At 43.6% G+C, this 15,568-nt stretch overlaps 1 protein-coding gene across 2 annotated transcripts in view; it reads left to right on the plus strand.

The window, feature by feature from the left end:
* The window catches only part of htr1fa (5-hydroxytryptamine (serotonin) receptor 1Fa), a 33,399-nt gene that overhangs the window by 1,101 nt on the left and 16,730 nt on the right, over positions 1-15,568 (plus strand). Inside the window, exon 1 of one of the 2 annotated variants that reach the window (XM_029851071.1) lies at positions 12,342-12,460. The exons of the other annotated variant lie outside the window; for it this stretch is intronic. The gene's annotated coding sequence lies outside the window, so the exon portion shown is untranslated. Of the gene's footprint in view, positions 1-12,341; positions 12,461-15,568 lie in introns of those variants that run through there. 2 annotated transcript variants of the gene reach the window in all.

Below are 15,568 nucleotides of genomic sequence, written 5' to 3' on the forward strand. Positions count from 1 at the left end.
GGCAGAAATAAAATAAATAAATGAATAATTAAATAAATTCTGCAGTCCATGACAACACATTCCGGATTCTGAATCCCGCAGAATTATTCACTCCTTTTGTTGCATGTGCGTATAATTTTGTTATGTCTCTACGTCGAGAAGTAAACACTCGAGGTGGTGGCTGAACTAACCTGTCTGTTAATCAACACAAACAAAAGTCACTGTAAGGACAAAACAACCGATATATAAAGTCCTTTATTTGCCGTTCTTACTCTGATCTGATTTTAAGGTTCTTTTATTAGTTTTTAAATGTCTTAATGGTCTTGGCCCGACTTATTTATCAGACATGCTTTTATTCTATCAACCCTCGCGGACTCTGAGGTCCGGCCTTTTAACCATTCCACAAGTAAGCTCCAACACACACGGGGAAGCGGCCTTCAGTTATTATGGTCCCCGACTGTGGAACAGCCTGCCGGAGAACCTCAGGGCCGCAGAGACTGTTGAGATTTTTAAAAAGAGGCTTAAGACACACCTTTTTAATCAGGCCTTTAACTGATTTTCTGATTATTTTTCATTTCTTTTATGTCCTCATGCTTTCTTAGGTCTTATCCTTATTTTACTTGATACTTTTACTGTTTTACTCCCTCAGTTCTTAGTTTCTCACTTTTTAGTCTTTACACCTTTTATCCCATTTACTGTTTTAGTCTGTATTAGTCTTAGTACTGTTTTACTCCCTCAGTTCTTATTCTCAGTTTTTAGTCTTTTATCCCATTTACTGTTTCAGTCTGTTTTAGTCTTAGTACTGTTTTACTACTTCAATTCTTAGTTCCTTAGTTTTTAGCTTTTATACCTTTTATCCCATTTACTGTTTTAGTCCTTCAGTTTTTAGCTCCAGTGTTTCCTCATGGTGTTTCCTCATGGGGGCCTGCCAGGCTGGGAGATGTTTCCGGTCTACCGCTGGGGGTGCTGTCCCATTGTCGACTCTGGCCTGGGTGGTTAGGGGGCTCTGTGCTTTGGTGTGGAGCCTCCGGTCTGTCCGGGTCGGGGTGGTCTTTGTGGCAGTACCACCTGTGGTCACGGACCGTGACCTCCCTCGGCCTGGTGTGCCTCCAAAGGTGGCGTCTCCTTCGCCTCAGGTCTCGGTGCCCAGCCATGTCTCAGCTTGCCTCAGCTTGTTTATGTGTGTGGGTGTGTGTGTAAGTGTGTTGTATGCATGTGTGTGTGTGTGTCCTTTTCTTGATTCTCTTGTTCTCTTTGCTGTTTTTATCCTTTGTGAGGCACTTTGTGCTACCTAGCGTATGAAAAGTGCCATATAAATAAAGATTGAATTGAATTGAATTGATCTGCTATAAAATGTTAGAAAGAGGCTGCTTAAATGTCACAGGGAACTGAGGTTGCACCTGCATGCACTTTTATTCTCTTCCCTCTGGTGCTCACATTCTGGTGCTGCCATTTATAACGTGGGACCTCTAACATCCCCCCCCCCCACAGCAAGCTTCGATGATGGCGGTGGTCATGCAGGTGCTTCCGTGCATCTGTCTCAATAAAAAAGCGAGGAGAGAAATGCAGCAATGTGGCTGTAAACACGAGCAGGGAAAGTTCTGGGTGCTCTGGCTGCGTTCAGGTGCCATTTTCTCCCAACACAACCGATTAGCAGCTGTGCTGGTTGTCCACGTCAGCAGCGATGCTTCTGATTCCGTTAGAGGATGTTTCCAGCTCATCTCGACAGTGAATCCTGCTGGAATCGCTCCACTGTGGCTAAAGTACCAGCCCACATTCGCCCGTGACCTCCCAGTGACTGATAATAACATCCAGGGGCAACTGATGATGTCTTTGTAAACTACCGATTGAAATCAAAAATGCTCTCAATACGCAACACTTTAAAACTGGAGGACACGGACAAGACATTATTTATAAGAGTCTTTCTAGTTAGTACCAGGACAGATATTTGAAGGACAAGACACTTATTGAAATTTCTTTTACAACATGGCAGCGTTCTCCCACAGAACTGCTCGGCCTCGATGTCAATGATATACACGTAAATTCATTCTGACGTTGGCTACCTGCCATCCAGCTACAAGTGTTTCAGATTTTATTCTTTTTTTCACGCAGTCCTACCCCCCACAGCCTCAGGCTGTACTTGTGTTCTTCACAAAGCAATTATTTTTCCAACCTCGCAGTGTTCCCTCAATAATTATGCATTAGATCATCAAAGCCTCATGCAGCTGTGACTTTAGATTTAACGGATGAGCGGAACGGGGCGGATGTGGGTGAACGCCTGTTTACTGGAAACTGTAATATTATATTTTACCAAATAAAACATTTTTGTTTGAGTATCCTCAACAATTTCGAGGCCTTAAGTGGAAGCCATTGCGCAATAATCATGTGATAACCCGTGTGATCAAGTGAAAAAAAAAGATAATTTCACTAAACCCAAAGCCCAATTTAGAATTTCTATCAAAGGGCCCCCTCCTCATCACCAACATGAACTAAATGAAGGTGGGCAGGATCTAATTTTCCTGTCATTTGTAACAACCATCAGTTTACGGAAGCATTTTAAACAGCCGAGACCTCCTGCTGAGCAACGGCGTCTTTAGCTGACCACGACAGTTGCAATTGTCAGGCAGCAAAAGTAACTCAGGTTTACTTCAGGTTTGTTTTTTTGGGGGTGAACTGTTGAGCAGAAGCATGCAGGGGTGGTTTAGACAAGGAAATCATAATAAGGCTGCTAAAGGCCATACTAGCAAGAAAGGCTTCACATGGCTTCATTCCAAACAAGTAGCATGATGTTTTTAGAGGTTAAGGGTTATTTCAATTCTTTGTTAGAATCTGACCTTACTTCTTCCTCCTCCAGGGCTGGAGGCAGACAGTCAGGATACTCTCGAGTCCAGCTGCTGACTCTCTCCACCCTCCCTACCATGAGATGCCACTTATTCCTTCACTTCCACTAAGGACAAAGGGCAAAATAAATGTTCTTGACTTCCTTTTTGGCAACCTCTCAACCTTTGTTTATACTAATATCATAATGGAGCTTCTGTGACAGAATCTAAGAAGGTCTGAGGCTTTTTACATTATTTTTCTTGCAACAGTCAGAAGCACTTGGGAGGATGCTGTTCCTCCACAGTGCCTCTGACTGACCTTGAAATCAAAACACAGCCAAAACTCCTTCGTGTGTGGATCATCAGCTTTTTGTGTGACAGACATGAAGGAAGTTTTCTTGCTCTGTCTTGCAGCAACATTTGCACACATTTGAAGCCTCCAGAGGGCCAGATTCTATTAAAGGTGCTAATTATTCCGTGCATTCACCAGACAGTCGTTAGCTAAGCTTGTTGTCGGGGGAGGTACAGCCTGCAGGTTTCACAGCTTTTGTGACTGACAATAACTGACTGGAGCTATTTAACTGTCTACTGTGAGCAGAGCAGGAGGGACCAACTCAGATCCAGATGCAGACAAAACAAGGTTTTAATGGTATGTCATATTAAAGAGCAGATGCAAGGTTGGAGACGGGCTGTTTGAGTGGTTGCACAGAGCTGCTGCCTGATGTCGCAGCAGATGCAGAGCCTGGACATCTACAGGGCCCGGTACCAATGTTAAACTTGGTAAGAAAGCAAGTTTGGGCAGTAGTTCTGTCAGACCGGTTCACCCTGGACGGGTCAGCGGTCCATCACCAGCCTTTCAGTACTCACTCAGACACACCGGGTAACGATTTGAAGTCTCCAGTCAATCTGATGTGCATGTTTTTGGACTCTGGGAAGAACCTGGAGTACCCAGAGAAAACAGGCACATAGAAATGCTGAAGTCACAACCAAGTGCAGTGTCACCTTGCCATGACAGTGCTGACCAGGGCATCACGGTCTGATGGAGGTCTGACGTAATGCCAGAATAGAGAATCATATAAACCGCTTGTGTATATGGACCACAGGAGTGCGTACACAAAAGGATGAGGATGTAAAGGCCCCTCTCTCTCTCTCTGATGATGTCAACCCTACAGATCAGCAGCTGCCTATAGATATATTCCACCACAACCTTTTCACCCTTAACCTCACACTATTGTCGACATTTTTGTCCGCTCAATAAATTATTAGATGTTGTTTATTTCAACAGGATGTAATCATGAAAGCAATTCATCACCCTTCGTGTTTGCCAGAGAGCAGGTTGTTGAGGGAAACTGCGTCGTGACGCCAGTTAGAATTTGGATAAGACTTTAAAGGCACGTAAAGCTGGTGGGAATAAAGCAATAGTGAAGCCAAAAGCCAGATTTAGAAACAAAGAATGGCAGTTGGTAGGGTTTAAACAGGCTTAAACACAATTACGGCTCCCTCGAGGAGGCAAGAAAAAGAAAACACAGCAAATGCTATTTTTGTTAAGGCTAATCTTATCATCAGAGGCGGAATATGCAGCTTTTCTCTGCATTCAATTAACAAGTGAGCGTAAATAAGAGCAGTCGTGATGTACCACAGATTGGGCTGTTGTCAGGCGAGTCCTCCTCTGTTCCTGTGCAACACTCTCCGTCGGAAAGCCTGACTTTAAACCTCATCTTTCCTCAGCTTTTAGAGAGGTGGTTCTTCAATCCAGTGCTGAATCTTGAATCTTGATCATTGGCTGCGCCGAGACGACACATAGCTTAATCCACTGTAATCAGCGGTAATGTTTCCACTGGCACAGACATTTACTAATAAGTGCTTTAAGATGCCCAAAGCTCATGACAATTTTTAGATACTTCCACCAGAAACTTGAATATTTTTTTTGAAAAATCCACCAGGTTTAACTACTTATATCCTGAAAGCTTTCCCAAACTGCAAGCATGGTTGGTCAGGGTGGGGAAAGAAAGTTGTCGACGCAGCTTTTGCTCCATCAAAGGGCATTTGATCATGGCAGTGAAAGCCAGTCTAATGAAGGCAGAGGTTTGAAGTTCCATGAGGCATAGTGTTACAGGTTTCATTAAAACCTCCCACACAGGCAGAACTCGGTCGGAAGCGCAAAATGCAAAGTGATATTTTGAGGATGGACATATTTAACTTTTTCAGACTGTGAAAGATAGACTGTGGACAAGTTTAGACGTTGTCACCAGAGAACGATTCACAGCATCGAATGTCATTGACATATCTTTTGTTACGAGGTATACTTTCCTCATAAGCCTTTTGAGGAGAACAAGAGATTTTGAATGGAAAAGGTGACTAAATCACATTAAAACTTGTGATACAAGAACATTGTCTTCTTCAGTGAAAACACCCACTATGACGAGATTGTTGCTATCAGCTACCAATGATGCAATTCTCCACGCCATTACACGCAGACTACAGACCACTGCGGAGATCTTCGGTGCAGCTTGAAGGCTGCTGTTCAGGCCAGACAAGCAGCGTGCAACTATTCAGGGCATAGGCACCAATGGTTGTGACCCCTGCTCCACCTACCAAGCACAATAATCACAAGGTGTGATATTTTTCTACAATGTACAATGAATAATGGCAACATTTCTAATATAGATCACCATTTAGCTATTAATACTTTATGGTGGACAATTAATCCTAAATTCAGAATTCCTCTCTTTTTGCATCTCTACAACATTTCAGTTGTCCCACTCCCCCCCCCCAAAAAATGCCATTAAAATTAAATGAAGCTCTCCTCATACGGTTCAATATACGACCCCGGTCAAAGGAAATGAACTCTCAGCTTAACTGCGATGACCTCGGGGTTTATGGTTGGTTTTATGACTAAATAGAAAACATGCCAGGCAATCAGTCAGAGCTGAGCCCTATGCTAATTGTCAACTGTAAATATGTTAACAGCTCCGGTTGCGTAAAAATAGACAGTACAGGAAGCTGCAGCTGCAGTGGAGCTCACAGAGTGGGAGGGTGTCAATAGACGACAGACCATCTGCATACAAATAGACTGCACCTGTTGTTAAGATGCACCAATGTATGTTGGCGTATTTACCTTGAAAATACTGCAACAATTGTACGTCATGGCTTGATTAAATTTGATGCGAGGAAAATGCATGTGGGTTAAATGAAGCAACTTGCCCCAGATTCTTTTATATTAAATGTTAAAGTCAAAGGAAGAACTGAAGAGGCTCAGGTGTCACACGCATCAGTGCTGCCCCGAGCAATGAATAAACAAAACCGCGTCGGGGTGAATAGCAAGCAAGGTAGGATGTTTTGAAATGTATGTATGATAAGTTCCATCCACGGTCTGACCGAATGAGCAATATATAACCTGTCTGCTGCTTGTTTCCAAGAGCCAAGCTGGGCGACCTGGTGTGGATGCTCGCGGGCGAGACTCTTGTTGCAACTTTTAAATATACCGGTAGTTTGTGAAGTGACTGTCATTCCGTTTGGAAACTTTTCTAAAGATAAAGATGGCAAACAGGAGACCTTTTACTACTTCTGTGGAAAAACAGAACCCCCATTTTCTTCAGGTGCTAGTCAGTGATACCTGAGAGGAGCTCAAGCTCTCATACAACTTACGCATCCTCCTGCTACATCAACTCATGTGTCGTGACCTTTAAGGCACTTTTTGAACCTTAAAGCCAGTAACCATGGAGACAAAATTTGTAAACTAATCGGGTCAATGTGTGGGTGATATACCTTCATCGGTCTATGATCATACTGATAATGTCCTTTGTGTTTGTCCTGCCATCGCGCTGTAATCATCCTGATTAGGAGCACACTGCTGCCGTACTGATGGCGTGATAAAGAAGTCATCTGCAGAAGGAAGCGTTACCAGACATACCTGCCTGACGCCGCAACACTAATCAGCTGGTGATTGCTCAAATGGCTTTAAACTGTGCAAAATGTCTATAAAAGTGAGGGATGGAATGACCTTTGAACTATACTGCAACAAACACTTTGACCTTTTGTGTGACTCCCCCAAGGCCATTAGCAGTAGCAGCGCACACGCATACCAACTCTGAGCCGTCACAATTGGAGTAGGATCAGGATTCACGTATGCGTCTACGGAAAAGGCAGCAAATAAATGAATAAGTAAATAAATCTTCATCCAATGCTGTTCTAAACGTGTGCACCACTGCCTCACGTTGTAGCTTCAGTGTTCTCAGATTCCATATTTCGTTTTTCTTTCTTAAGTTAATTCATGGTGATTATGTTTCTAAAGCGTTCCCAGATTTTTTAAAAAAGGTGCTCATGCAGAGAAAAAAAGTCTTGTTTTAGAATAGGAAGCACTGCTTGAAATGATGAAAATGAGCATTTGCTTCAGATCTATGGCACTGACTATGGATCAGCTTCATAAAAAAAGTGAGACAATGTTCGATTTTCAGTTGTCCTGTTAACACTCAGGCTACTGGACAAGGTGCACTCACATGTTTAATGTTTGACGCGCTTGCTTTCAAAACCATTGTAGTCAACTGTTGTCGGACTCTTTTAAAAGCTTCAGGGGTAGAAAGGTTGTGCATGTTTGGCTCATGAACACTTTGTCAGGTGGAAGAAATTCTGAGGGCTGGGAATCGTTGGGAAAGGACATTAAAGAATGTCGTGCCATCCATTTGTCTCTCTCAGTGATTAATAGCTGGTGTTGGAGAACCCAGTATTCTCATGTTACACAAGTGACCTGAGGTTGTGCCGCAGTTGTGTAGGTGGCAAAAATAGCTGGTGCATTTACGAAACATTAGAAGGCAGTTTATTAATACAGGAAGCAAAAAACAACATATTTTTTTATTCGGTGATTATTCACTCTCGAGCCTTTAATTACCAGTAAATCGTCTTGCCTGAGAAGATAGAGTTCATATCAACAAAGCTTTGCGGGCCTGTGCACAAAAGAAAGAAGTGTATTAGTCCGAGGTTCGGCAAACGACTCGGCTGGCTTCGTCAGACACAATTCACACGCTGACAGCTGCCGTTTGAGTCAAATGAGGCTTAATCGCCACCTTTTGGAGCTATTGTGACACAGGAGGCTGACATCTCTGCAGGGGTGTCATCACAACTTACGCATCTTTTACTGCTCCGTAACCTTGGATCTTATCGTGCACAGCTCTACAGTAAATACAGAGTCCGAATATTTCGAAAGTCACGGGAAAATTGAGCAAAAGCACAGCTCTCACCTTTTTGTGCTTCCGGGGGGACTTCACCAGTCTTTGGAAACTGTTGCTGAGAACTTGCCATTGGAAGTCTTTAATCTCTTTCAGATGTTGCCTGTGATTACATCTTAATTACCTAAAGTTTCTCTCCAAAAACTCATTTGCGCTCAACAGCCTCAGTCCTCGTTTCCCTCTCCAACAGCAGAAACATCACTGAATAAAACATAAGATCACTACAACAATTTGAACCTTCTTACTTGATCAAAATGTAGCGCCCGTTCCTCCATCTCACTGTAACGTGCAGATCTGGGTTCAGGCACGGGAGCACGGGTTGCCTATAGAATCAATTTAACTAAATATTTCAGCCTCTCTTTTACATACATGTGTTTAAACATAAATATTAATGGAAAAACTGTGGGATGTCAATGAACACATGCAAAATCAGAGTGTTTTTATAAAACAATGAAGCTAGTTTGTGAGGCTGCTTGGCAAACCTCAAGCATGCCCGTGCCCCCCCAGTATCAGCAGCAACAGACGTGCAGGCCGATCACTCCAGGCACCTCGACGGTAGTCGTGAGGAGGAAGTGTTGAGCATTCACTTTACGGCAGTTAAACCCGTCCCGGTTAATGAGGCAACACCAGGAGAACTGTTTTTGCTGCTCCGATGAGCCTCTGCTGTTCTTACTGAGTGAATTCCTTCTTTCCGTTAGGTGATTGTGAGCAGCTCACATTCCCAGCGCCTCCACAGAAATGTTGTCACGCAGTGAGCACGCTGACCCAATATTCAGTCTCCGCCCTCTGTTTTTCTCAAGTGACTTGTTATTTCTTGTTATTTCTGCCTCTCTTCCTCATAGTTTTCACATACACCTGTTGCTGATCCTCTGCCAAGGCTATTTCAGCCAATCACGATCCCTCTTTTCCCTTCCGTGGGCCTCAAGGACGCGCGGGACAATGAAGCGATCACTGCTCCACGTGCTGAGGTGACTCAGAGAAATGACGTTGCGCCCGGCCGAGGATGGCGATGGATGCAGAAGCCGTAGTGAAAGGCAGCGTTTAATGTTCTGTCTCACCGCGTTTGGAGTTTCCTGCAAATGGATCTTTTTCAGGGATGCTGGCAGGAGGCCACGGAGCATCTCTCAGGAATGCGACACACTCTCTGACCTTTCATTCTCTTGATTCACTCACCACCAACACTGCAACGCTCACGAGGAACCTGAAGTTTGGGCCCTCGGGCCCCTCCCCTGTCTCTGGTGGGTCTTAATTAGCCCTTCATTCAGAACATGGGAGCTCACTGAGAGTGAGATTCTCTCATTGCTATTGACACCTGGGATCTTTTGTGGTGCTGCAGAGTTCAAACTCTTCTCATTCGATGCTGTAGAAAACATTTCTGCTCCATTTCACCAGTTCATGGAGCAGGAGATTATGGTTCTTATTGGGAAAATGCAGGGCCAAAAGCCCATAGTGGAGGCTGATGACGAATAACATCTAATTGCTTATTCCAATATTTATTACAGGAGTTCACTGGTTATGTCATAATCTCTCTAATGTTATTGAGGAGGACTTGGACAGATGTTCAGTTGAAACCAGCAGAAATTCAGCTTGTATTGATGAATAACATAAGGTCATTAAACATTTAAGCATAAACACTTTCCTAAAGATACATTTCTGTCGCATGAAACCCAGTCAGAGGAGGATGTGCAGGACAGCGGTGGCCAGAAATGGTTAGAACACCTGACAGATGGATAAATTCCTGCTTTTCCCCTCAGGATCACCGCAGTGCATCATCCTCCTCCATCTCCACCCATCATCTGCATCATCTTCTCTATCTACGCCCATTTATCTACTCTCAGGTCTTCCTCTGGAGAGGCCCATCCCAGCTCCTTTCACCTTTAGAACATCGAACTGTTCGTTTTGATCCTATACATGCTCGCCGTCATCAACATCATCAACATCTACAAATATGGACCTTTTGTTGTCTCCAGAACTGATTTCATTTCATAATGTTCGTATGCGGGTTGTTGCTCTGTGAACAGCAACTCTCAGATGAGGTGAGTCCTGCTGTGTGTGTCCTCCTTTAACCTGAATTTGGTTCCTCCGTTACGCAGCAACTACTAACCCTCTCAGTGTCAGTATATATCCTGAGCACTAAAACAATAAAATTCTTTCCTAACTTCTGCAACTGCAGCCAAAGGCTTTCCTTAGACTCTCCAACAAATTTGTCTACTTCTTCTCCAACGTACCCAAATCTGCTGGGCAGCGTCGAGGTCTGAGGAGGCCAATCCAACACTTTTGTTGTTCCAGAGTCTTTCTGTCTCCGATAGTTCCGATAGAGTCAGAAGAGCTACTGGAGCGGCCATTTTAACCAAAAATACTGAAAACTATTAAATATACCAACTATTGGAAAAGATCAAGTTTATCAGAGGATGTGTTGAAAAATTCTACACTTGCTGGAATCCATTTTTAAACTGTTGAGAATATTCCAGCTGCTGATATTGATTCATGATTGTGTTATGCTGATGCTTATCATCAATCACCCATTGATCTCAATGTGTATAGTGTTGCGTGTACAGTACTTTTTACCTTATTTCTTGATGATCTTAATCCTTTCTGATCTATATGTACTTATATATATATATATTTTAAATGTTTTACTCATGTAAGATCTGGTAGCGAGGGGTCGGACAGGGCTCTGGAACAACATCAGGCTCTGGAACATTTAATAAACTGGATAAACTTTCCAGTTTCCAAGCAATGCTTGCCACATTATGCATGTTTTGTGTGTAAATATTCGCAATAAGACTATTAGAGCCACATTCAATATGTTTGCAAGACTTCGTCTCATACATTTTTCTCCTGAAACTTTTAGCTTTCAAACCAAAACACACAATTATTAAGACGAGCCATCATTTTATACGTTTCTCTCGTGATGCTGTTGTGTTACTCCAGAGTGGTCCTCCCAGGGAACACAGAAGGGCTCTCAACACCCACTGTACAGCTAATGGTCAAGGAGCACAAGAGCAGGAGTGCCGGATGTATTTCTGGAAGCCCAACATTTTTTTCTGGAGTGTTTTTAAACATAAAAAAAACAGCCAAACTTCTTCAAAGTAACTGCAGCCATGTGTTCCGCTTCAGGGACTAAAGGAGGGACAGAAAGAGACACTTTAAGTTCCCCCTCTCAGGGGACACTGTCTGAGTCGGGCTGCATCTTGTCCTAAAATGCAGCGTCTGTATTTGAAAAAAGATTTGGATCATTTGGCAGAAGAGATTTGGCTCGCAGTGACTAATATGGATGTTGTAGGCAGCAGCCATCGAGCGACTGCACTGCAGCAAACGCAGAGAAGAGCAGCTCTTTGTTTCTTTAGCAACACTGGAAAATTAGATGAAGGCAAGTCTTTGGTTGTGATGTCAGCATGTTTTTAATGTTTCAGGAGTTGGATGGGCATCAGCATGCACATCACATTCAGCCGTCTCCATTTTAATCCCCTCAACTTGGGAGGACAAATGTCCCCCTAACAGCTGCGTGGTGCAGGTTTGAGCATCATTCTGTGGCTTCTTGCTGAAGACAAAGTGTCTACACATTTACATAACGGTTAAAATAAAAAGCAGAGCAGCGTTCGGAGGGAGGGGAGCCACGAAATGGATGGCGCTCAACACCTCCAACTCAGGATCACTCAATGGCGCCTTTTAAAAAGCTCCTTTTTCCGCGTCCTTAATCATCACCACCACCAGCCGAATCCTTACACACCACAAAAACGGAGTTTTCTTCAACCCCATCACCTTTGCAGGAAACACGCACATCTTTCACACCCTCTACATGTATTTAAAAAGGTGTGAAATTGTGACCGGAGTTGTTAATATCACATTTTCGACATGCGTGCTGTTTCTGCCAGGCTGCAGCCTCTCCTCCGCGGCCTGTCAAATATAAATCTCCCTAATGAAAAGGTTGCACTCACCTGCCACAGAGGCACGTTCAGTGATGGGCCCCTGTCAGGGGACCCTGGTTGTTGTTAAGGAATTTAAGTGTTCTGCTTAATTTCCCAGCTGCAGTGACGCAGTAAAGAAATAATTTACTTTCCTCATAAATGCCTCAAGAAGATCCTTGAAGATCAAGTAGTCGCGTGGCCAATATCTCATTAGCTAATACACCTGTTAAAAGTTATTGCTTTTATATTGGAAATGTTCAATTCAACGCGCAGCAGAGATTTAAAAGTATGTAAATCTGCCACTACTTTTATCTTGTCTTCATCCCTCCTCCTTCCTGACGCACCTCTCGAAGCTCCGCACGGCCAGGAGGCGTGCCGCCGTGTGCGCGCAACCCCCCCCCCCCTTCCCGCGCTCCGGCGCAGCGCACACGGGTGTCGGCGGGAGCGCTGCGCAGCGGTGAAGGGACTCTAACAGGGGGATGGAATGTTCTTCTGCTGTCAGTTTTGTGTCCGCGTCGGGAGCCCGGTGAGTGCCCATTTCAACACTTTGAACCTCAATTGCGCGATAAGCGCTCATGCAGTTGCTGAATTGACGCACCGAATTTTGGCAAGTAGTTTTCTTGTCCTGCACTGGGAGCCGTCCCTGCACAAAATAAATCGCTATGACATAATTAATTCTTTTTTTTCTTCATAATTATCCATTGAAATGTGCTTCTGTGTTAATCTCAGCTCCCGCGTCGCCTCCACCTCGCTGTGCGCAACTATTTTCATTTAATATGATAAAGTCAGAGCTGTCCCTCATGATGCTTTGAGGGGAGTATCGAATCATGCCTTTCCCCCATCATTCTAAAACATTTAATAATGTGTCTGAGGACAGCTGCTGTTTTCAGACAGTCTGAGACATCCAGAGGGGCATTCAATTTGGCAGTGAAGACAAAAAGAGAAAAAGCTGCCAGTGATTCAGTTTGTCAGGTTTTGTGCAGACTCACGCAGTGATCGTGAGGATTTCCCTTTCGTTAAATGGCTATTTGAGGCTTCTCCAGGGGGGCTGAATGCAAGTTATGGGATGTTCTGCATCCACATTTGTTGGAAATCTACAGATGTGACAGACATAATTGAAAGTGAGCCACATTCACAAGGCTGACAGTTTCCAGCTGGAAGTAGGCTTTTCCCGCAATTAACTGACCAGCAGAAGGTCCACTTATGCAACATTCCTGGACAAACCCCCCAAAACACCAAAGGCACTGTGGATTCTGGAGGTTGTGGTGAATGTGAGGGGTGTGTTTCAGCATCTGCACAGGATTCACCAGACCGTCGGACTGGCTCGTCGTGATAGAAAAAGGTAAAACAGTAAGAGATGCACAGCAGCGAGTGACTGGCATAATTTTTTTCATATGTTTTCATGTGAATTCCCGTCACTGGGCACGTGCTCAATGGCCAATCCCATTTCCACGCGAGATTTTATTATCAGAGGCTTCTGTGAAGATTATTTGCTTAGATGCAACATTTTATTGATTACCAGTGAATGAATGTCCAATACGTCTGGCGGTGATATGGGAAATATATATTTCTGCGGCGTCCTGCAACAATAAAATGGTGCTGGTGAGGGGAAGGGAGGATGACAGGTCTGTAACAGAACGCAGGCTCTGGTCTGCTGTCAGACATCTTGATATGCTCTTTGACCACAGCATCACTGGCATTAGCTCACAGGGATGAAGCCTTTACAAGGAAAAAGGCTTCTTAATATATGCAGGACAAGACCAACAGGTGATTAACAACATTTAGCACCTTTCATTTATTGAAGGGCTGAAAAGGTCCCCACGGTGGACTGGTTTTGGCCACAAAGACACATTTATTCCTGACGCTTAATTATGGCGCTGGAGTTATCTGGGAAAGAAAAATAATGACACCATTGCTGAGCCGAGCCAATGACACGGTGTAGCTGCTGATTATACCAGACTGCGGATGGGCCGTGGATGGCTGGCCTGTGTTAACCTGCTAAACGCGCTTTTACTGGAGATGAACAAATGCCATCGTGTCCCGCTGAATTTTGCGCAGAATTACAGTGCTTTGACTGGATTTACATGCTTTTATTGCGGCTGCATGTACACTTTGGACTGTTGGGGCGTGTGCTTTTGTCAGTGTTTCCATGAGTGAAAATATAACATGGTGAAATGAACATGTATGCAACGCTTGGTGACCCGCAGACCGAGGAGTTATCGACGGAGAACTGAAGCTTCAGGTGAAATCGAGCGCTAACAGGCACCGTTTAACGCAAACACAATGCTGGGAAAACAACAAACCATTCAAACTTGATAAACAGCATGAAACAGAATGGAAACAATAAACAAAAAATTGACCCCACTTGATTCCGATGTTGCATTGCTGAAGTCAAGTGGTGGAAAGACGAAGGCGTCCTGACAACGAGGTCTCTATTAACATCAATGTTTGCACACCATCGACCCCAGAAGTGAGTGCTAATGCACTCAATTTGATAAATCCTGAGCGCTGATTCCAGTCATATAGTCACATTGGCTTTTGTCCACGCATGTAATGGAAAGGAGCTTTTTGTATGTACTAAATCACTTGTTATCTGGATGCCATGAGAGCTTGACATGAATATTTCACAAATATGAATTATAACCTGTCTGAAGAAAACCAAAGAAAAGTGCTGTTTGTTTAACAGGGATGTATTTAGTGGTACTTTGTTTCATTTGTACCATTTTTAACATCAATCAGAGGTCAGCCTCTAAAATTGTCCGGGCTATTTATTAGCATGTTTGAATTTTTTAGTAGGTTTAGTATAGGAGAGTAAAGACTGTATGTTTTGGTAGCTCTTTTCCTTTTTAAAAAACAAACAAACAAAAAAACACCCATCATTTTATTTCATTGGCGATTTGTGCCCAAAGGATCTCAAAACAGAGACATTCTCAATGTTCTTCGCTGGTAAAAGAGTCAGTGAGTGACAGCATGTTTCTTCTTGAGGCTTATAGTTATTTTTTATCACATGTAAAACATAAATCGGTTAAGTCTTTATGGACTGACCACGTTTATGGCTGCTTCTCTATAAACCCGGCGCATGCCTGAGCATATCCATGCACGTTTACGTCTTCCTCCTGTCAACAACTCAGATGTTTCCAGAAATCCCCTTTAGCAGTAAATGTTCTTAGCATCCGAAGCAGATGACAATTCAGATCAGCAGTTATGCACTGGATGCTGAACGACTGGAAATGGGGGACAGTTTGGAGACACTTGATTGGTCGTCAAATCAAATGTAGCGCCGAGTGAACTCTCAGTGACAAGTCGAACACCAGCAGCCACCACATAAGAGAGAGTTTGTGCACCTTCTATATATTTACTAGATTTTATCTGGCCCAAAAGCATCTCTGGGGCACCTGTTGTTCAAGATTAAGACATCAAGACAGTCCATCAACTGGCTGGGTTGAGAAAAAGAACCCTTGAGCTGAACCAGACCCTGATTCAAAATGGAAGAAGAATAAGAGCTTTTATGGCTGCTAGTGGCACCGAGAGGCTGTACTGTCTCTGCAAGACTGATGGGTAGAACAACAAAATCTACTTTTGTTTTACTTGTCTTACAGTCTAGTGGACTTGTGTCATTCTAAAGAAGGTAAAA

This window comes from Takifugu rubripes, chromosome 1, assembly GCF_901000725.2.
Source record: "Takifugu rubripes chromosome 1, fTakRub1.2, whole genome shotgun sequence".
Classification (NCBI taxonomy): domain Eukaryota; kingdom Metazoa; phylum Chordata; class Actinopteri; order Tetraodontiformes; family Tetraodontidae; genus Takifugu; species Takifugu rubripes.